Genomic DNA, 21,661 nt, shown 5'->3' with positions numbered 1-21,661 from the left:
TACCTCCGTCAGGCAAAACAGCCTCCCGCCTCCTCCCTCGGACCAATCTCCATCAGGTGTCAGCCGCAACTCCCTCCTCCCTCCTTTGCATCCTAAAGTCTTTCATCCAAAACTCTGTCATCCCTCAGACGAAAAACCTTCCTGCCGTGTAGCAGAGCCGAGTCAGTGTTGGCTCTGTGCTATCCGGGTTCTGCTGTACAATGTTATTCAATGTCGGCTCTGCAATACAGTGCTGTGCAGCGTCGGCTCTGCTATGCGGCAGGAAGTTGCGTCCGAGGGAGAATCGTCTGAGGCATGACGGTGTTTTGGATGAGGGACTTTCGGATGAGGGAGTTGTGGCTGAAGGATTACAGCGATTGGTGTGAGGGAAAAGGCGGGACGCCGTTTCGCCTGACGGAGGACTGAGTTGCGGCTGACAGCGATTGGTCCGAGGAGGCGGGACGCTGTTTTGCCTGACGGAGGACGTAGTTGCGGCTGACTGCGATTGGTCCGAGTGAGGAGGCGGGACGCTGTTTTGCCTGACGGAGGACGGATTTGCGGCTGACGACTGACGGTGATTGGTCTGAGGGAGAAGGCTGGACGCCGTTTCACCTAACAGAGGACGGAGTTACATCTGATGACTGACGATGTCCTAAAATGGACACCGTACTATAGCTTTAGCTTTTCTGTGGAACATGTTGCAGCTATAGCTTCAGTTTTACTGTGGAATATTTTGGTGCTATAGCTTTGGTTTTGCTTCGGAATATGTTGGTGCTATTTTATTTTTTATTATTGTTTTGCTTTTTTTTTTTTTTATAACAAATGTAATTCTATGATTAATGTTATTTCCGACTATATGTTATAGTATGTAAATGCTAATACACACGACACTCTACAGAAGTAGGTACCGTGATCCCTAACCTGTCACTAGCTCTTACCAGGCTACAGCAACTGCATGAGCAATTTTCATACTCCCTTTGCAAATCCTATTGGTCCAGAGCTGCTGTCAGTCAGGGAGGCGAATGGCTTTCTGTACTAGGATGGGGTGGGTTTTTAGGTTTCCTTGGTAACCATAGTCTGGGTTGAGCTGCAGCGAAGCCTTGGCAGGAGTGTGTCAGCAGCAGTAATAGGCGAAGAGGGAGGAGGGAAGGGGGGGGGGGACTGACCGTCACCTCTCCCACTCAGGCATATTGGGCGACCAGGACTGTCCTGTGTTGCCAACACATCTATGTGCTCTGTGCACAACACAGGCTTGTTGCCTAGGAGGATATCACAGACAGGGGTGAGTTAACTTCAGTATTCCTACAGGGGGGGAGAGGGTTAAGGGGGTCTATAGCTCATTGATGCATGAGGTGTGGGGGTGTGTATTATGATGTCTGACATTGGGCAGGGCTGCCCACTTACTCCACTTACTGTCAGATAGACCCAATACTCATAGAGCGTCTTTTGTTTTATTTTTTGCACACGTCTACATATATATATATATATATATATATATATATATATATATTTATATATACATTGCGTCCATTCTTCAATGTTGACTTTTTACGGACTGAGTGAACTTTCATTGGAAATTATATTCTGTAATTGGGTTCCTTGGTGCAATGGGGGGAGGGAAGTTGAGTATTGCAATAGGAAAAGCTTTTGTCTATCGGAAAAGATGTAGGAGAAATTGGGAATTGGGAACAAAACCTGCAATCTATGCAAAATGCATCATTATTGTTATTATTTTTTTTTTTTTCATTTGCCCGTATGTATTCCTTTTGTGCAAAGTAACCAGCCGGTGGCAGGTGACGGACGCAACCGATGTGTAGACGCACGCAACAATTTAAGGTTCGTATAACCGTAATAAGGACCCCCCTCTAGGAATCGTTCATTTAGTGCCGGCGCTGCCTCTTGCCCGTATTCCGGAATCAGTCATGCCTAATTGAATTCTTTTGTTGTGGTCTCCTAGCAGTATAGCCAGCGTCCCCCTTGGATGCAATAGGTACCTGCGACTCATTAACTGGCTCTGTTATCGCCGCCGAATCATTGGCTTTGCCGTATAAATGACACGATGAACAAGGGATACTTTAGGCGGAATAATGCGGACGTGTTGATAAAAATCTGCCGGTAGTGTAGGTATGGACTTGGTTGGAGCATCTCTTAGTGGACCCTGCAGTACCTTGCACAGTTAAAGGGGCAGGGAAAGGGTTACATCCGCGTCCCATGCGTGAAAACCGTGAAAAAGGATCCACTTTCTCCTCCTCGGTATATGTGCTGTAAGATGAGAGGTGGCAGCTGTTGATCTTTCGGGTGCTGGTAAGTTACTTGCAGCGTCGATTACAGAGGTGTGTACCCTGCCGCAGATCAGGAGGCAGCCTGCTGCCAAAAACATATCCGAGTTATGGAAACATTTACCTTGGCTGACTCCAGGGCCAGAGGAAAAACTTTCACTGCTGCATTGCCTTTCGTCAGTAGACCAGTGTTTCCCAACAAGGGCGCCTCCAGCTGTTTTAAAACTACAACTCCCAGCATGCCCGGACAGCCTTCGGCTGTCCGGGCATGCTGGGAGTTGTAGTTTTGCAACAGCTGGAGACACTCTGGTTGAGAAACACTGTCGTGGACAGAAAGCAACATCATCATGCTCAACTTGAGGCCATGGTAGGGGCACAGTATTTAGCATGTACTGTAAATCCATGTGTCCCTAAATTCTCTTTTCTTTGGGCGAATTGTAACATAGGCTGCGGGACAGGGGTGCTTATAAAGAAACATGGCAGCATGAAAGGTTATAGCAATGGTCACATTCTGAATCCATACCGTCCCAGCTTGCGCATAGACATAATGTGGAAGCTATGACTTAACCCATCAGGCGACCACTGCTTTCACTTGAAAAACCATGTCAGCATTTTCTTATTATTATTATTTAATTTTTTTTATTATTATTATTATTATTATAATTATTATATTTTTTTATTATTATTATTATATTTTATTATTATTATTATTTTTTTTTTTTCAATTATTATTCTTTTATTATTATTATTATTTGTATTATTTTTTTATTATTATTATTTTTATTATATATTTTATTATTCTTCTTTTATTTTAATTATTATTTATAATTTTTTTATTATTATATATTATTATTATAACTTTTTTTTTATTATTATATATTTTTATTATTATTCTTTTATTATTATTATTATTATACTATTAATATTATTATTATTTTTTCATTATTATTTTTATTATAATTATTATCATCATTATTATTATTTCTTTTTTTTTTTATAGCACCCTGGTTCCAGAACGCTTTAAATACAATAAGGTTATGTTCACGCGCCAGAATTTCTTTATGGAATTCCGCAGGAAAATTCTAAAGCAGAAATTCTGCTGTGTGAATGGACAGTTGAATCCCTTTAAAGTGTATTGGCGATAAATTCTTGCAGAATTTTCATCTTGTAGAAATTCTGGCGTATGAACATAGCCTCAGGGTTAAAATACATAGCAGGACGGTGACACAGAGTAAATGACAGACTGATATAGAGGGAGAGAGGGCCCTTCCCGGGAGGGCTTACAATCTACAAGATGTTTCTTTCATTTGTTATTATATTACATTTAAAAGGGTACTCCAGGGAACTGAATATATCAGACACTCATCCCCTATCCACAGGATAGGGACTAAGTGTCTGATTGCTGGGGGTCCAACCGCTAAGACCCCCGCCATCTCCTGTACGGGGCACCAGCTACTTACATGTCCTTGGCGCACTCTGGCCTTCATCTTCATGGATGAAAGCAAATGACAGCCCACTCAGCCAATCACTAGCTGAGGCGGGACATGGTTGCGGCCAGTGATTGGCATAGCGGGCTGTCACTTGTGTTTGTCTAGAAAGGTGGGGGCTGGAGCACCCAGAGGCAGGGCTGGTGCAAGGATTTTTGCCACCCTATGCAAAAGCTAATTTTGCCGCCCCCTTAACTCAGTCCATTGACCTGCCCTTTGACATACCCCACCTTACTACTGGGGTGACACACTGTAACAAACCTCTTCATGTAATCTCCTTACTACTGGGGTGACACACTGTAACAAACCCCCTCCTTATGTAATTACCTTACTACTGGGGTGACACACTGTAACAAACCCCCTCCTTATGTAATTACCTTACTACTGGGTTGACACACATCAGAGAGGGGTTATGGTGGTGCTGCTGGTTGAGCGAGTGGTTTAGATAGTGGCTGTCTAACTTTCTTGAGGCAGACAGAGCGGCGTCCCCATCAAAAGGGCGCTCTAGGCAGCTGCCTATTTTACCTATAGGCAGAGCCGGCCCTGCCAAGAGGACTGGAAAGTAGGCAGGGCCATATACAGGAAATCGCAGGGGTCTCAGCGGTCAGACCTCCTGCAATCTGACACTTGTCCCTATCCTATGTTTAATATTATTATTGTTATTATCATTTATTCCATTGTTTTCAATAGGATTCTGCTGCACTGTGTACACTGCGGGATTTTCGCGGCAGAAACATTAGCTGTAAAAATGTGACATTTCAATTCTTTCTGCGGATGCTCGAATCAGAATTTCTGCTCAGAAATGCACTAGCGCTAATTGACAAGTCTGCAAAATTTACAAGTATGCAAAGAAGGAAGGAATGGCACTCACCGCTTACTTTAAATTCTTTATCTTTTATTCTTCATAAAGTGCAGGTGCGTTAAAAGGCATTTCACCCAGCCGGGTGCGTCTGCACCCGGCTGGGTGAAATGCCTTTTAACGCACCTGCACTTTATGAAGAATAAAAGATAAAGAATTTACAGTAATCGGTGAGTGCCATTCCTTCCTTCTTTGCATGCTTTTGGATTTTGGACACTTTAACCTTCACAAAGGAATTGAGCACCACTTACTGTTACGGGACTGACTTGGTTCACCATAGGAGTCATGGGAAGCTTGGCAGTGCCGGCCAGCTTTTTCTAATTCATCTGCAAAATTGACAATATAGGGTCAGTGATTTTTTATTTTAATTTTAATTTTTTTGCTGGGGTGGAGTCAAGTGGTGTGTATGGCAGCCTGTATTCTGTGAATGGGCAGCTTACATGAACTGTCATGAAGTGTTGGCAGTACTCCATGCTGTAGTCAGTGCCTGTATTCCACATCTGTATATGCTAAATGTGTTTGCACTTTTTTTTTGCTGGAATAGAGTGAAACCTTCTCTTGTCTGACATGGATGCCCGTTTCTGTATAGAAATGTGTGGCTGCAGCCTGGCCACGATGCCAAGGTGATTCTATAGCATTGCCATAGGCAAAACTTGTTGCATCAGACGGATCACAATTCCACAGCAGCAGCAGGTGAAGAGTGTGTAGACTTTGTCGGATGCAGTGACCTTTCTCTTCATGTCATTAAATGAAATAGATTTCATGACGCAGGAGGAAGGTTACATTATGAGAAGCTTTATTATCAATCTGATGAAGTTACCTGTGTACAACAGAAGGAAAACATTAAAGGGGTACTCAGGTGAAAACCTTATTTCTTTTAAATCAACTGGTGCCAGAAAGTTAAACATATTTGTAAATTACTTCTATTAAAAAATCTTAATCCTTCCAGTACTTATCAGCTGCTGAATACTATAGAGGAAATTCATTTATTTTTGGAACACTGATGACATCACGAGCACAGTGCTCTCTGCTGACATCTCTGTCCATTTTAGCAACCTTGCATAGCAGATGAATGCTAAGGGTAGCATGGTGGCTTAGTGGTTAGCACTGCTGCCTTGCAGTGCTGGGGCCTTTTGTTCAAATCCCACTAAGGACAACAATAAATAAAGACTTATTATCATTATGACGTCAGCAGAGAGAACTGTGTTCGTGATGTCATCAGAGAGCATTCCAAAAAGAAAAGAATTTCCTCTGTAGTATTCAGCAGCTAATAAGTACAGGAAGGATTAAGATATTTTAATGGAAGTCATTTACAAATCTGTTTAACTTGCCGGAGCCAGTTGATTTAAAAGAAAAAAGGTTTTCACCGGAGTACCCCTTTAATAAAATGGACTGTGTTTAAAGGGGTATTCCAGGATATTTATAATTTTTATCTTCAACTTTTGAGCCCATGATGCCAAGTTATATTATTGTGTAATTATAATATAATATATTTTTTTCATATCAACTGGCCCTAGAGAGTTAAACAGATTTGTAAATAACTTCTATTAAAAAATCTTAATCCTTTCAATAATTATCAGCTGCTGAAGTTGAGTTGTTGTTTTCTGTCTGGCAACAGTGCTCTCTGCTGACATCTCTGCTTGTCTCTGGAACTGCACAGAGTAGAAAAGGTTAACTATGGGGATTTGCTTCTAAACTGGGCGGTTCCCGAGACACATGTCATCAGAGAGCACTTAGACAGAAAAAGAACAACTCAACTTCATCAGCTCATAAGTACTGAAAGGATTAAGATTTTTTAATAGAAGTAATTTAGAAATCTGTTTAACTTTCTGGAGCCAGTTGATATATAAAAAAAAGTTTTTTCCTGGATAACCCCTTTAAATAGACATAATGGCTATGTTCACACAATGGAATTTCTGTGCGGAATTCTGCACGGGTATTCCGCAGCAGCATAGTCCCATTGACTTCATTAGGATTCTGCTGCACTGTTCATAGAGCAGAATGTCCGTGCGGAAATTCAAATCCCGGTGTCCGCAGAAAGACGAGACATGTCTATTCTTTCTGTGGACTCCGCACTACAATGCATTGCTGTCTAAGAGACGGTGGATTTCCGAGAGGTTCTAGCACCGGCATGTACTACCGGCGATATGCTTTTGGAGCAATGTATGAAACAGAAAGGCTAACGTATGAAACAGAAAGGCTATGTTCACACGGGCAATGTCCGTGCGGACATTGCCCATGTGAACATAGCCTTTCTGTTTCATACATTACTTACATATCGACCATTTAGTACATGACTATGGTATTGTATTAATGTTGTTGTTTTGTATGCACAACTACATCCGTGGCCTCCAGTCTATTGTCTATACCAACGGTCTCTGAAGCATGCTGGGAGTTGTAGTTTTGGAGACCTAGGGTCTATACTATGTCAGTGGCAGACAAAGGCAAGAACAGTACTTAAAGGGGTATTCCAGAAAAAAAACTTTTTTTTATATATCAACTGGCTCTAGAAAGTTAAACAGATTTGTGAATTACTTCTATAAAAAAAATCTTAATCCTTCCAATAATTATCATCTGCTGAAGTTGAGTTGTTCTTTTCTGCCTGGCAACAGTGCTCTCTGCTGACCTCTCTGCTTGTCTCGGGAACTGCACAGAGTAGAAGAGGTTTGCTATGGGGATTTGCTTCTACTCTGGACAGTTCCCAAGACAGGTGCCATCAGAGAGCACTTAGACAGAAAAGAACAACTCAACTTCAGCAGCTCATTAATACTGAAAGGATTAAGATTTACAAAGAAGTCATTTGATATAAAAAAAAGTTTTTTCCTGGATAACCCCTTTAAGCCCCTTGTGTTCCAATAATAAAGAGCAAGGTGAAGGTGAAGGTGAAGGTAGAGCTCCTTTTTTGGGGGTCTCTAGCAAACCATCCATCCTTGTGCCAGTTTCTATGGTCAATTGCAACTATCCTGAAAATATAAGCCAAAACAATTGGCAACACAATCCCTAATATGCTGTCTAGTAGCCAGTAAGAGGCTCTGTGTGTTGGTTTATAGTGGCAGGTTGCAAGGACTTTTATAGGGCTGGTGCAAGGACTTTTGCCACCCTAGGCAAAAGCTAATTTTACCGCCCTTTCGACTCCGCCCATTGGCCTGGCCTTTGACACGCCCCATGCTGGCGAGTGGTTTGAATGCTGGTTGTAACTTTCTTGTGGCAGGCAGAGCGGCTCTCCCTTCCCCCATCAAGAGGGCGCTCTAGGCGACCGCCTATTTTGCCAATAGGCAGAGCCGGCGCTGTGGGCTCCTTGCCTATTGCGCCGTGTATAATGACGCAGGCTGCACATCTTCTCTTTCTCTCTTTCATGTCTTAATAATTTTTAATACTTGGTGCAATGATGAGCAGTTTTTACACTCTGCATTAATGCATTATATGTGGCTGAACTTGTGCATATTCTGGTTTGTAATAATACAGTGAACTATACACCAGAATCTGCTCTGCACTTTTTATTTTGACTCCATTTGTAACCCCAGAAATATTTGTAGAAATTTACTAATTTAACTAATATAAATTGTCTTAAAAAAAAAAAACCTTGTGTTCTGACTTGTATTAAAGGGGTATTCCAGGCGAAAACTTTTTTTTATATATCAACTGGCTCCGGAAAGTTAAACAGATTTGTAAATTACTTCTATTAAAAAATCTTAATCCTTCCAATAGTTATTAGCTTCTGAAGTTGAGTTGTTGTTTTCTGTCTAACTGCTCTCTGATGACTCACGTCCCGGGAGCTGTGCAGTTCCTATGGGGATATTCTCCCATCATGCACAGCTCCCGGGACGTGACATCATCATTGAGCAGTTAGACAGAAAACTTCAGAAGCTAATAACTATTGGAAGGATTAAGATTTTTTTAATAGAAGTAATTTACAAATCTGTTTAACTTTTCGGAGCCAGTTGATATATATAAAAAAAGGTTTTGCCTGGAATACCCCTTTAAGAGCCATGACTACCATTAGAGACACAGACATGATGGTCGTCTGTTATCATTGTCCTTGTAATAGGATAAGTGTTCCTACAGAGTCTGCATTGTTAAGACACCCAGTAGATTGGTAGAATCCAGTAGTTAGATAAATAAAACATTTCCAGTAAGATAAAACGGAACACTCAACAGTAAGCATTGTGACTTCATGGGGAATGCATGTATTTCTTAAAGAAGCACACTCGCTATTAATAGTCCTGCAGCATTGTCTGTTTAAAATGATCACATGACCCAGTTAGAGTATTGAAATGCATGGATTCACCAATTTGACCCATAGAAAATCACTGTTTATTGCTTCAGAGGATGTGGTCAGTCCTGGTGACTGCCTATAAACTACAGGATGAAAAATCACCATTGGTTTCTTCTGCTAGCTGCCAGACTCCTCCCCTGTCAGCTCTATCTGTATACTGCTGTTATCTCTATAGGATCAGGATATATACGTTGCTCAAAAAAGTAAAGGGAAAACATAACACATCCTGGATCTCAATGAATGAACTAATCCTATGAAATACTTTTGTCTTTACATAGTTGAATTTGCTGACAACAAAATCACACAAAAATGATTAGTGGAAATCAAATTTATGAACCCATGGAGGTCTGGATATGGAGTCACACTCAAAATCAAAGTGGAAAACCGCACTACAGGCTGATCCAACTTTGATGTAATGTACTTAAAACAAGACAAAATGAGGCTCAGTAGTGTATATGGCCTCCACGTGCCCGTATGACCTCGCTACAATGCCTGGGCATTTTCCTGATGAGGTGGCGGATGGTCTCCTGAGGGATGTCCTCCCAGACCTGGACTAAAGCATCCGCCAACTCCTGGACAGTCTGTGGTGGATGGAGCGAAACATGATGTCCCAGATGTGCTCAATCGGATTCGGGTCTGGGGAACGGGCAGACCAGTCCATAGCATCAATGCCTTCCTGTTGCAGGAACTGCTGACACTCCAGCCATGAGGTCTAGCATTGTCTTGCATTAGGAGGAACCCAGGGCCAACCGCACCAGTATATGGTCTCACAAGGGGTCTGTGCGCCCCACCCTCCCCCCAAAGAAATGCCACCCCGTACCTTAACTGACCCATTGCCAAACTGGTCATGCTGGAGGATGTTGCAGGCAGCAGAACGTTGCACAGCATTGGGCTGTAAGGCCGTTGGGCCCTCATACCACCCTCATTGAGTCTGTTTCTGACTGTTTGAGTGGACACATGCACATTTGTGGCCTGCTCCTCCTTGCACAAGGGCAGAGGTAGCGGTCCTGCTGCTGGGTTGTTGCCCTCCTACGGCCTCCTCCACATCTCCTGATGTACTGGCCTGTCTCCTGGTAGCGCCTCCATGCTCTGGACACTACACTGACAGACATAGCAAACCTTCTTGCCACAGCTCGCATTGATGTGCCATCCTGGATGAGCTGCACTACCTGAGCCACTTGTGTGGGTTGTAGACTCTCACGCTACCACTTGTGTGGGTTGTAGACTAGACGTTTCATGCTACCACTAGAGTGAAAGCACCGCCAGCATTCAAAAGTGACCAAAACATCAGCCAGGAAGCATAGGAACTGAGAAGTGGCCTGCGATCACCACATGCAGAACCACTCCTTTATTGGGGGTGTCTCGCTAATTGCCTATAATTTCCACCTGTTGTCTGTTCCATTTGCACAACAGCATGTGAAATTGATTGTCAATCAGCGTTGCTTCCTGAGTGGACAGTGTGATTTCACAGAAGTGTGATTGACTTGGAGTTACAGTGTGTTGTTTAAGTGTTCCCTTTATTTTTTTGAGCAGTGTAGTAGTTATATACCTCCCTTGAGGCTGTGTTCATACATTGCAGTGATTTTCTTAAAATTGGGTAAAAAATTTTGCTATTTTACTATTTTTTCTAATTTGCAGAGGGCGTGGCAGGACGTCACAACCACAGCCTCCCAAACCCAGCTTTCTGAACATAATGTTCAGAACGCCAGGTGTCTGCACGGATAACATGGGGGGGTCCAATCGGGTAGACCCCCGGGATAAGATGTCTATCAACGGAGTTCCCCTTTAAGGCCCCATTTACATGGTGGAATTTCCTAGCAGATCCAAGTGGAACATTTTTGGGAGATTCTGCTGCACCGTGCACATGGCAAAATTTCCGCGGCGGAAAATTCTGTAGCGAAAATTCAATTTCCTGGCTGAATATGTTCATTCTTTTAGCGGAATTCGCTCGAACATGCTTTTACGTCTATTGAGATGGCGCAGGTTCGAGCGGTCCTAGTGCCGACTGATTGAGTCAGCACCTTCCGCTCACAGATATTCCGCCGTCTGAATTGGCCATAAGGGTGCTTTTTTCTGCTTTATTACCTGAAATTCCCTTATTTCCCCTGATATTGCTGTTTCGTTAATGATCTCCCGGTGAGGGTTTTAACAAATGCTTATGTGGTGTCTCTTCTAAAGGATCCGGCTCCTGACAATACTCTCGGAGAACACAACCGGCTTCCGTAAGCACATTTCCCGTTTTCCTCCATAGAATGGACATACAATACACGGATATGACCAATTGCTGACAATTACCCCAAAAACATGGTGGGTAGTGTAACCGCAGCCTCAATCCTCTCGCTCATTGTCCTAAAGTGCCCTCCCGGGAACCACAGGCATTTCTTTCCCTAGCAACAAAGGACTAGGACCAGAACCATTGCAATCTGGGACATCTTCCTTTTCAATTTACACACCTTCTCAGTGCTGATACCGAGTGGGGGTTTTGTCGGAGTGAGAGAACAGCTGCGCGGATCCTGTAACTCAAGCATTTTTTTTTTCTTTACACGTTTCTTCTACATCTCCCACAATATTATGTGTTGGAGAAGCTGCAACTGAGTCACTTCTATATTTGCTGCCCTTGAATTTGTAGAACATGCTCAGATTACAATAGTCTATTGCAGTGGTCTTCAACCTGCGGACCTCCAGATGTTGCTAAACTACAACTCCCAGCATGCCCGGACAGCCGTTGGCTGTCCGGGCATGCTGGGAGTTGTAGTTTTGCAACATCTGAAGGTCCGCAGGTTGAAGACCACTGATCTATTGGAATCTTTAGGGTGTGTTCACACGCTATTTGTTTTTGCGGGCTTTCCGCTGCGTATTTAGAAACATAGAATGTGTCGGCAGATAAGAACCATTTGGCCCATCTAGTCTGCCCAATAATCTGAATACTATGAATAGTCCCTGGCTCTATCTTATATGAAGGATAGCCTTATGCTTATCCCATGCATGTTTAAACTCCTTCACTGTATTTGCAGCGACCACTTCTGCAGGAAGGCTATTCCATGCATCCACTACTCTCTCAGTAAAGTAATACTTCCTGATATTACTGGAGAAACCTTTGTCCCTCTAATTTAAAACTATGTCCTCTTATGGTAGTTTTTCTTCTTTTATATGTTCTTTCCTCCTTTACCATGTTGATTCCCTTTATGTATTTAAAAGTCTCTATCATTTCCCCTCTGTCTCTTCTTTCTTCTATACATGTTAAGGTCCTTTAACCTTTCCTGGTAAGTTTTATCCTGCAATCCATGTACTAGTTTAGTATCTTCTCTGAACTCTCTCTAGAGTATCTATATCCTTCTGGAGATACGGCCTCCAGTACTGCACACAATACTCCAAGTGAGGTCTCACCATTGTTCTGTACAGCGGCATGAGCACTTCTCTCTTTCTACTGCTTATACCTCTCCCTATACATCCAAGCATTCTGCTAGTGTTTCCTGCTGTTCTATTACATTGTCTTCCTACCTTTAAGTCTTCTGAAATAATGACTCCTAAATCCCTCTCCTCAGATACTGAGGTCAGGACTGTGTCAAATAATCTATATTCTGCCCGAGGGTTTTTACACCCCAGGTGCATTATCTTGCACTTATCTACATAAAATTTCAGTTGCCAGAGTTCTGACCATTCTCCTAGTTTTCCTAAATCCTTTTCCATTTGGCGGATCCCTCCAGGAATGTCAACCCTGTAACATATCTTTGTGTCATCAGCAAAAAGACCAATACCTTACCATCGAGACCTTCTGTAATATCACTAATGAAGATATTAAACAATATTGGTCCCAGTACAGATCCCTGAGGTCCCCACTGGTGACAAGACCTTGCTCTGAATATTCTCCATTGACTACAACCTTCTGTTGTCTGTCACTCAGTCTGTCTGTTGTCTGTCACCGCTGCGTATTTGAAAGTGGGCGGCTCTTCTCAGCTGTCCACAGCAGATTTTCCACGGATGAATTTATGCTGCGGAAAATCCGCCGCAAGCCCCATTGAAGTCAGTAGGGACTGCGGCGGATTTTCCGGAGCGTAAATTCCGCCACGGAAAATTTGCTACGGACAGCCGAGAAGAGCCCGCCCACTTTCAAATACACAGCGGAAAACCCACAAGAACAAATAGCGTGTGAACGCACCCTTAGAAGGGAATAATGTATCACCTAAATTTTTGTTTTTACTAAACCAAATATTTACTGAAACATATTTTCTCATGTATTATCTAATTGTATTCTATTTTTGGATATGATTATGGAGGCCGCCATAGATGATGCTGAAGCTCTTAGCTACTAACAGCAGTTCAGAGATTTACTTTACAGCGGTCACATGGACATAGGAGACCTCAGTCAGTATGCAAACTATTGACTTGTATGGGAGAGTATTGTGGGCATGCTCTGTGACATGTGCAGGGGTCTCTGTGCAAAGAGACATTCTCCATCCTTTGTGCCCATGATGCCAAGTTATAATACTGTGTAATTTGCTTCTATTACCTCCGCTTTGTCTTGTTTTTATGCACAAGACCCACACCCCGAAGTGCTGTAGTACAAGTCTTTATTTTACTGTTGTCTCTGACCTTTGCCCCATGGTCTCTAGTGGACATGGCTATGCTATGGATAGCATTACTTTAGTAAATCCCTTGCTTCCACCCTGCTATCTACCCACATAGCTGCGCCCCCTTGGAGACCATGTGACTTATTGGGGGAGATTTATCAAAACCTGTGTAGAGGAAGAGTGGTGTAGTTGCCCATAGCAACCAATCAGATCACTACTTCCATTTTTTACAGGTCTATTTAAAAATGTAATAAGCAATCTGATTGGTTGCTATGGGCAACTGCACCACTCTTTTTGATAATTCTCCCCCATTGTCTCGGGCCGCATGGAATGGTGGGAAAGGTCAGAGACAACAGTAAATGAAAAGACTATGAGGGAGCTTTATCAAAACCTGTCCAGAGGAAAAGTTGCTGAGTTGCCCATAGCAACCAATCAGATCGCTTCTTTCACTTTTCAGAGGCCCTTTTGAAAATGAAAGAAGCCATCTGATTGGTTGCTATGGGCAACTCAGCAACTTTTCCTTAATGCAATCTTTTATAGTTAATGGGTCATGTTAGGTCAGTGTGTTCCAACCAGGGTGCCTCCAGCTGTTGCAGAACTACAACTCCCAGCAAAAAAAAAAAAGGAAAGATATATGCTATCGATACTAGGGATCGACCGATTATCGGTATGGCCGATATTATCGGCCGATAATCATGATTTTGGGCATTATCGGTATCGGCAATTACCTTGCCGATAATGCCCCGCCCCCCGCACCGCGACCGCCCCCCCGACCCACCGCACCGCGTCGCACCCCCCACTGTAGTGCTGGGTGGTATACCGGTATGAACCGGATATCAGTTTTTTTCTACAGGTCGGGCCCCTCCCCCACCCTCCGAGTCAATAAATTTTTTTTTAAATTACCCGTAATGGGGTGGTCCGGGCCATCCATCCTTCCTGTAGTGTCCGGCGGCATTTCGGGTGGAGGGTGAACCGGTCCGGGCTGTCATTCTTCTCCGGGGGTGCTCTTCTCCACTCCGTGCAGGCTCCGGCCTAGTACGCTGCATAGATGCCACCACGCCGTGACGTCAGGTGCGTCACTGCGCACGGGCGTCACTGCGCAGCGGCGTCTATGCTGCGTTACTAGGCCGAGCCTGCCCGGAGTGGAGAAGAGGACCCCCGGAGAAGAAGGGCAGCCCGGACCGGTTCACCCTCAACCCGGAATGCCGCCGGACACTACAGGAAGGATGGATGGCCCGGACCACCCTGACAGGTAGGGGGAGAGAAGCGGGTGGTGGCGGCCTATGGCACCGCAAAAGCCACGCATTGCATTGATTTAAAGCGCCCGCTTTAAATCAATGATCTGCAGCGGTGTAGCGGGGGGATAAATAGCCGATAACTTATACCGGAATATCGATATAAGTTATCGGCTATCGGCCCTAACCTCCACCGATTATCAGTATCAGTATCGGCCCTAAAAAAAACTATATCGGTCGATCCCTAATCGATACAACCAAGAGAGAATTGTCCCTGAGCTGCCACTATTGCTTAGAGTTTTTATTATGAGGCTATAAATGGAGACCTCCAGCAGTCTATAGTCTTCTGACAGCATAAGTGACACAGTAGTGAGTCAGAAATTTCCCCGGGGGCTCTTTGCTCTATTTTTTTTTCCATCTACCTCTGATAACTAGAGCAATCCCTTCACCAACAATATCTTAGTATATAGCTGTCTGTTTAAGGCGGTGGTCTCCAAACTGTGGTCCTCCAGATGTTGCAAAACTACAACTCCCAGCATGCCCGGACAGCCAACGGCTGTCCGGGCATGCTGGGAGTTGTAGTTTTGCAACATCTGGAGGTCCGTGAACACCACTGATTTAGGGTAAGAGCAAAAAAGGCATGTCTGGTATTAAGGAGGGGGTCTAATTTTCTTCATTTACAGCTTGTTATGGCTTTGGCTATACCTTACTCAATATCTTACTGTTGCATTAGTCATATTTTTTTATTAAAATTAATTTAAGCACCAATCTCCGTCCGCTACAGAATTAACGTTCAGTTTGATCTCTTTTTTTTTTTTTTTTTTCCTCCCCATCCAGACCCTTCATATATTTCCTTATTTACTCAGGCGGAGAGAGAAGCTCCATTAGGCCCTATTGATTTACGATGGACACATACTTACATGCATTATAGCAAGGGCTCGAAAACCTGCATGATGTGGGGCAAATTTATGCAAGGGTATCAGGGATGGAAGGGGGACCTACGGTAGGTTTCTAAATTGTTTTTTTTTTTTTCAGTGGGCATTAGGTAATGGTCACGAGTTCCTTTTTGCTGGCCGTGCCAGGCAAGTCATGGCAGAGGGTATGGAGGAATATGACTTATTGATTGCTGAAATTGATTTAAGGACTGAATTGTTTCATGTAAAATATAATGCATCTGTCTATCCTGACAAGAAAAAAAAAAAAAAAAACAACTTGCAATAGGCCTCTTGACATTCATATCCTGTACTCTGGTTGGATACCACAGCTGGTGTACCAAGCTCTATGGGTATGTTCATACGTGGCTATAATAGTACTGCCACGGTTAAAAAAAAAAAAAGCGTGCTACACTGTTAGGCTGGTTTCGCACTACGGAATGTCCGCCCGGAAAAATACATGCAGACATTCCGTGCACAGCAGCGTGGACTGATTCAGTCGGCATAGACAAAATTGATGTGCCCCCATATAGTAGTTAGGCCCCCTGTGTATCCCTATATAGTAGTTAGGCATCCTCTGTTGCCCTTATATAGCAAATAGGCCCCCATATGGTATTATGTCCGTCTGTACCCCCCATATTGTACTTAGGGCTCCACATTGTGCCCCCTTAAAGGAGTAGTCCAGTGGTGACTCAGTGGTGAACAACTTATCCCCTATCTTAAGGATAGGGGATAGGTTGCAGATCGCGGGGGTGCGACTGCTGGGGCCCCCTGCGATCTCCTGTACGGGGCCCCGGCAGCCCACGCGAAGGGGACGTGTCGACCCCCGCATGAAACGGCGGCCGACACGCCCCCTCAATACAACTCTATGGCAGAGCCGAAGCGCTGCCTTCGGCAATCTCCGGCTCTGCCATTGAGATGTATTGAGGGGGCGTGTCGGCCGCTGCTTCGTGCGGGGGTCGACACCCGCTATCTGGCCGTAGAGCCCGGGCCCCGTACAAAGAGATCGCAGGTGGCCCCAGCGGTCGGACCCCCGCGATGTCAAACTTATCCCCTATTCTTAGGATAAGGGATATGTTTTTCACCACTGGACTACCCCTTTAAAGTAGTATGGAACCCACACTGCCCCCATAAAGAGGTATGGCCCCCCACACCATCCATATAAAGAGATACGGCTCCCGTTTACAAATATGGCTATGTAACAAAGTCATACATGTGTGTACTGTATATACTCATCCCTGGCTCCTGGTGCCCAATGTTGCATTTGAGCCCCTAACAATATGTCATACTGCTATGAGCAATCCTAGTGAAAACAATTATTTTATAGTTTCATAAGCAGTGTTTTCCAATCAGGGTGCCTCCAGCTGTTGCAAAACTACAACTTTCAGCATGCCTGGACAGCCATAGGCTGTCCAGGCATGCTGGGAGTTGCAGTTTTACAATAGCTGGAGGTACCCTGGTTGGAAAACACTGTCATAAGGGGAGTAAACTACAACTCCCAGCATGCCCGGCTAGTCCAGGCATGCTGGGAGTCGTAGTTTTGCAATAGGTGGAGGCACACTGTTTGGAAAAGACTGCCATAGACAAAACAATTGTACCGGTCAATATTCTCGCAATTGCAGGGGTTGTCATGGAGCTTCTTGTAAGCAGTATATGGCAAGACAGTTTAGATATGTATTAATATATCCATTCCTTTTCCATTGCTGCATATATACACACACTTTTTAGGAAAGCTACATGTCATCCGTAATGATTGCTAGATTGGCTTTCCCAAAATATTACAGAATAGCCCTGTTAAAAAGAAAAGACAGTTCTGCGCTACTCAAGATGCAAGACACGCTGAAGTGGGCTTTTAAGGCCATGGGGGGGGAGTTTACTAAAACTGGTCTTAAAGGAGTACTCCAGCAAAAATTAACTTATCCCCTCTCCACAGGATAGGGGATAAGTAGCTGATCGCGGGGGTCTGATCGTTGGGGCTCCCCCACGATCACCGGGACAGGACCCCGACGCTCTCAATGAGGAGTGCGTGTCATCTACCGGTAGACAACTCGTGCTTTATCCATTCCTTTGGGAGTGCCGATGATGCCCAAGAGCTGTACCCGGGTCTTTTTGGTGCTCCGTTAGAAATGAATGGAGTGCGTGCCGGCTGCAGCACATGCTCCTTACTGAGCACCAGGTCCCATCCCGGTGATTGCAGGGGGTCCCAGTGGTCAGACCGTTGCAATCAGCTTCTTATCCCCTTTCCTGTGGATAGGGGATACATTTATTTTTGACAGCTATCTCCTTTAAAGCATACCGATGGACTAATGATATCTTTTGACATATCCCGTGTATAAGTGAAAAGTTGTTATTGGCTGTGGTCTGAATGTTCAGATCTGACACGATGACAAGAACAAGGCGAGAGAGAGCAACGCTGTGTCCACCATACTTGGATGGCGTCTTTCAAGGTCACATGACACAGAGCTGAAAGAGAACGTATTTAGCGCAGACTTTTCCCAGTTCTATCTAGTGATCTGTCGGGGTCTGAACACCCTACTACACATAGACACTTGTTCGGGGATCATAATGGGTGACGGACAACTATGGGTCTGCACTTGCCTCTGTAGCAGTGCATCGTTGCTACGAAACGGCCGTCGCCTGTTTTTATCTCTGTACAAGCGTCCATGTGTTTTTTCCATGTGTGACAAATGTTGCTCCTTTTTTTTTTACTCTCTACTTAAGAGTTATTATCTATAGACTTCCTTACATGCAAGCTGAGCACCATGAATGGTTTTTATATACTGCACCAGTGAGAGTCATTTTCTTTGTGTTTTTCAAAAAAGAACTATTGATCAGCGGGTAGTGCCGACTTATTTATTCTTCTCTTCTGGATTTATGTTTGGAATGCTCCTGACTTTCACAATAAAAATATATATATAAGGGTTTGTTGTCAGATTTAGTCCTTGTCCTTTTGGTCTCCGTCTGGCTTGTATACATCAATATGCTGCAAAAATAGAATATTAAGCTTCAGGAATCCCATTCAACATGATTCTGTAATATATCTGTAACCTGTAATCAACTTATAGGATATAGATGCCAATGTATGTCATCTGTCACAGGCTTTCACATAACAGATACGTAATGATCCATTGTTACGCTTCTTTGCATGACACGCTATGTTATTGGTGTGCACCACAGACATGAACAGGGACCTGTCCAAGTCCAGACTCCATTCACCTGTACATTAAACTCACTGAAAGGGGATACTCCAGGGAACCGAAACGTATCCCCTATCCATATAATATCCCCATTCTATCTGCCGCAGTATCCACTATCCTGTACTGGGCCTTGCTACTTGCCCATCCACGGCACGCTTTGGCCCCCACCTGCAAGTGATGGCCCGCTCCGCTCAGTCAATCAGGGGCTGAGACAGGATGAGGCCGGTGATTTGCTGAGTAGGCTGTCACTTGTTTTTGAAGGTGGGGGCCGAAGGGGGATGGAAAAGTATGTGGGGGAAGGAAAAGTAGTGAGGCCCCGTACAGAAGATTATGGGAGTCCCCAGTGTCGTACCCCTGAGATAAGACACTTATCCCCTATCCTGGGGATAGAGGATACGTTTAAGTTCCCTGGAGTACAACTTTAATGGGGGTTATCCAGGAATAGAAAAACACAGCTAATTTCTTTCAAAAACAGCTCCACTGTCTCCAGGTTGGGTGTGGTATCACAACTTGGCTCCATTCACTTCAATGAAACTGAGCTGCAGAACCACATCCAACCTGGAGACAGACGGGGATCGGTTTTAGAAAGAAAGTAGCTCGGTTTTTCTATTTCTGAATAACCTCTTTAACCCCTTAAGGACGCAGGACGTAAATGTACGTCCTGGTGAGGTGGTACTTAACGCACCAGGACGTACATTTACGTCCTAAGCATAACCGCCGGCTGATCGCAGCCAGGGACCCGCCGGCAATGGCCGACGCCCGCGATCTCACGGGCGTCCGCCATTAACCCCTCAGGTGCCGGGATCAATACAGATCCCGGCATCTGCGGCAGTTCGCGATTTAAATGAACGATCGGATCGCCCGCAGCGCTGCTGCGGGGATCCGATCATTCAGAACGCCGCACGGAGGTCCCCTCTCCTTCCTCCGTGCGGCTCCCGGCGTCTCCTGCTCTGGTCTGTGATCGAGCAGACCAGAGCAGGAGATGACCGATAAAACTGATCTGTTCTATGTCCTTTACATAGAACAGATCAGTATTAGCAATCATGGTATTGCTATGAATAGTCCCCTATGGGGACTATTCAAGTGTAAAAAAAAATGTAAAAAAATGTAAAAGTAAAAGTAAAAAAAAAGTGAAAAATTTTTTCCTATTTTACCCCCAAAAAGCGTAAAAAACATTTTTTATAGACATATTTGGTATCGCCGCGTGCGTAAATGTCCGAACTATTAAAATAAAATGTTAATGATCCCGTACGGTGAACGGCGTGAACGAAAAAAAATAAAAAAAGTCCAAAATTCCTACTTTTTTAATACATTTTATTTAAAAAAAATTATAAAAAATATATTAAAAGTTTTTTATATGCAAATGTGGTATCAAAAAAAAGTAAAGATCATGGCGCAAAAAATTAGCCCCCATACCGCCGCTTATACGGAAAAATAAAAAAGTTATAGGTCATCAAAATAAAGGGATTATAAACGTACTAATTTGGTTAAAAAGTTTGTGATTTTTTTTAAGCGCAACAATAATATAAAAGTATATAATAATGGGTATCATTTTAATCGTATTGACCCTCAGAATAAAGAACACATGTCATTTTTACCATAAATTGTACGGCGTGAAAACGAAACCTTCCAAAATTAGCAAAATTGCGTTTTTCGTTTTAATTTCCCCACAAAAATAGTGTTTTTTGGTAGCGCCATACATTTTATGATATAATGAGTGATGTCATTACAAAGGACAACTGGTCGCGCAAAAAACAAGCCCTCATACTAGCCTGTGGATGAAAATATAAAAGAGTTATGATTTTTAGAAGGCGAGGAGGAAAAAATGAAAACGTAAAAATTAAATTGTCTGAGTCCTTAAGGCCAAAATGGGCTGAGTCCTTAAGGGGTTAAAGGGGTACTCCACCCCTAGACATCTTATCCCCTATCCAAAGGATAGGGGATAAGATGTCTGATCACAGTGGTCCCGCCGCTGAGGACTCCGCAGTCTCCCTGCTGCACCCGGTGTTCGCTTAGAGCATCGGGCGCAGAGCCGGAGGTTCGTGGCATCACGGCCATGCCCCCTCAATGCAAGTCTATGGGAGGGGGTGTGGCGCCCCCTTCCATAGACTTGCATTGAGGGGGTGTGGCCGTGATGTCACGAGCGGGCGTGGCCGTGACGTCACAAGCCTCTTGACCATATCGTCAGTCATCTGGCATGGAGAGAAGTTCGCTCTGTGCACCGGATGTCTGGGGTGCCGCAGCCGAGATCGCGGGGGTCCCCAGCAGCGGGACACCTGCAATCAAACATCTTATCCCGTATCCTTTGGATAGGGGATAAGCTGTCTAGTGGCGGAGTACAGGACAGGTGGAAGACCATAGCCATTTTCCTCAGGGCCTCCATGCACATTTACTGGGCCAGGTGCAGTACTATGTGCATTGCCGTTCACTGTCCAGCCCAGCAAAAGTTTACTTGTCCAGGGGATGCAAGGGCTCATCGCACTTAGATGCATATTGCCAAACTTCTTTGGTGGCAACTATATTTGTACATTGATAGCTATGTAAACCCAGTCTAGTTCAGTGGTCATTTTTACCTAAAGCATTATCCATTGACCTGATTTAGATAAAATAATGGATCCATAAAAAAAAATAACAAAGCAGTATTTTATGATAATTTTGTCATCCGCACAAGTAAACATTTCTGTGCCCTTTAATGTACGATGTAAGCCTTGCGCGCCGGGGTGCTTGTCATGGTGATCCTACTGTTTGAAGCGTGCTAGCTTTCATGTATTTCCTGGTAAAACATTCATTTAGCTCTTTTCTTGTATATTATCTATTTCTTTCCTGGCAGGCTGCATATCTACAGA

At 44.0% G+C, this 21,661-nt stretch overlaps 1 protein-coding gene across 6 annotated transcripts in view; it reads left to right on the top strand.

Annotated features, from left to right (window-relative positions):
• Nucleotides 1-1,096: 1,096 nt before the first annotated feature.
• Nucleotides 1,097-21,661, top strand: part of LNX2 (ligand of numb-protein X 2) — a 182,857-nt gene continuing 162,292 nt past the window's right edge. For 2 of the 6 annotated variants that reach the window (XM_056561813.1, XM_056561811.1), the window contains exons 1-2: nucleotides 1,097-1,261; nucleotides 15,524-15,689. The gene's annotated coding sequence lies outside the window, so the exon portion shown is untranslated. The other 4 variants (XM_056561809.1, XM_056561814.1, XM_056561816.1 and 1 more) reach the window with 4 other exon arrangements.

Source organism: Hyla sarda, chromosome 2 (assembly GCF_029499605.1).
Source record: "Hyla sarda isolate aHylSar1 chromosome 2, aHylSar1.hap1, whole genome shotgun sequence".
NCBI lineage: Eukaryota > Metazoa > Chordata > Amphibia > Anura > Hylidae > Hyla > Hyla sarda.
This window is presented reverse-complemented; position numbering and strand designations above follow the sequence as displayed.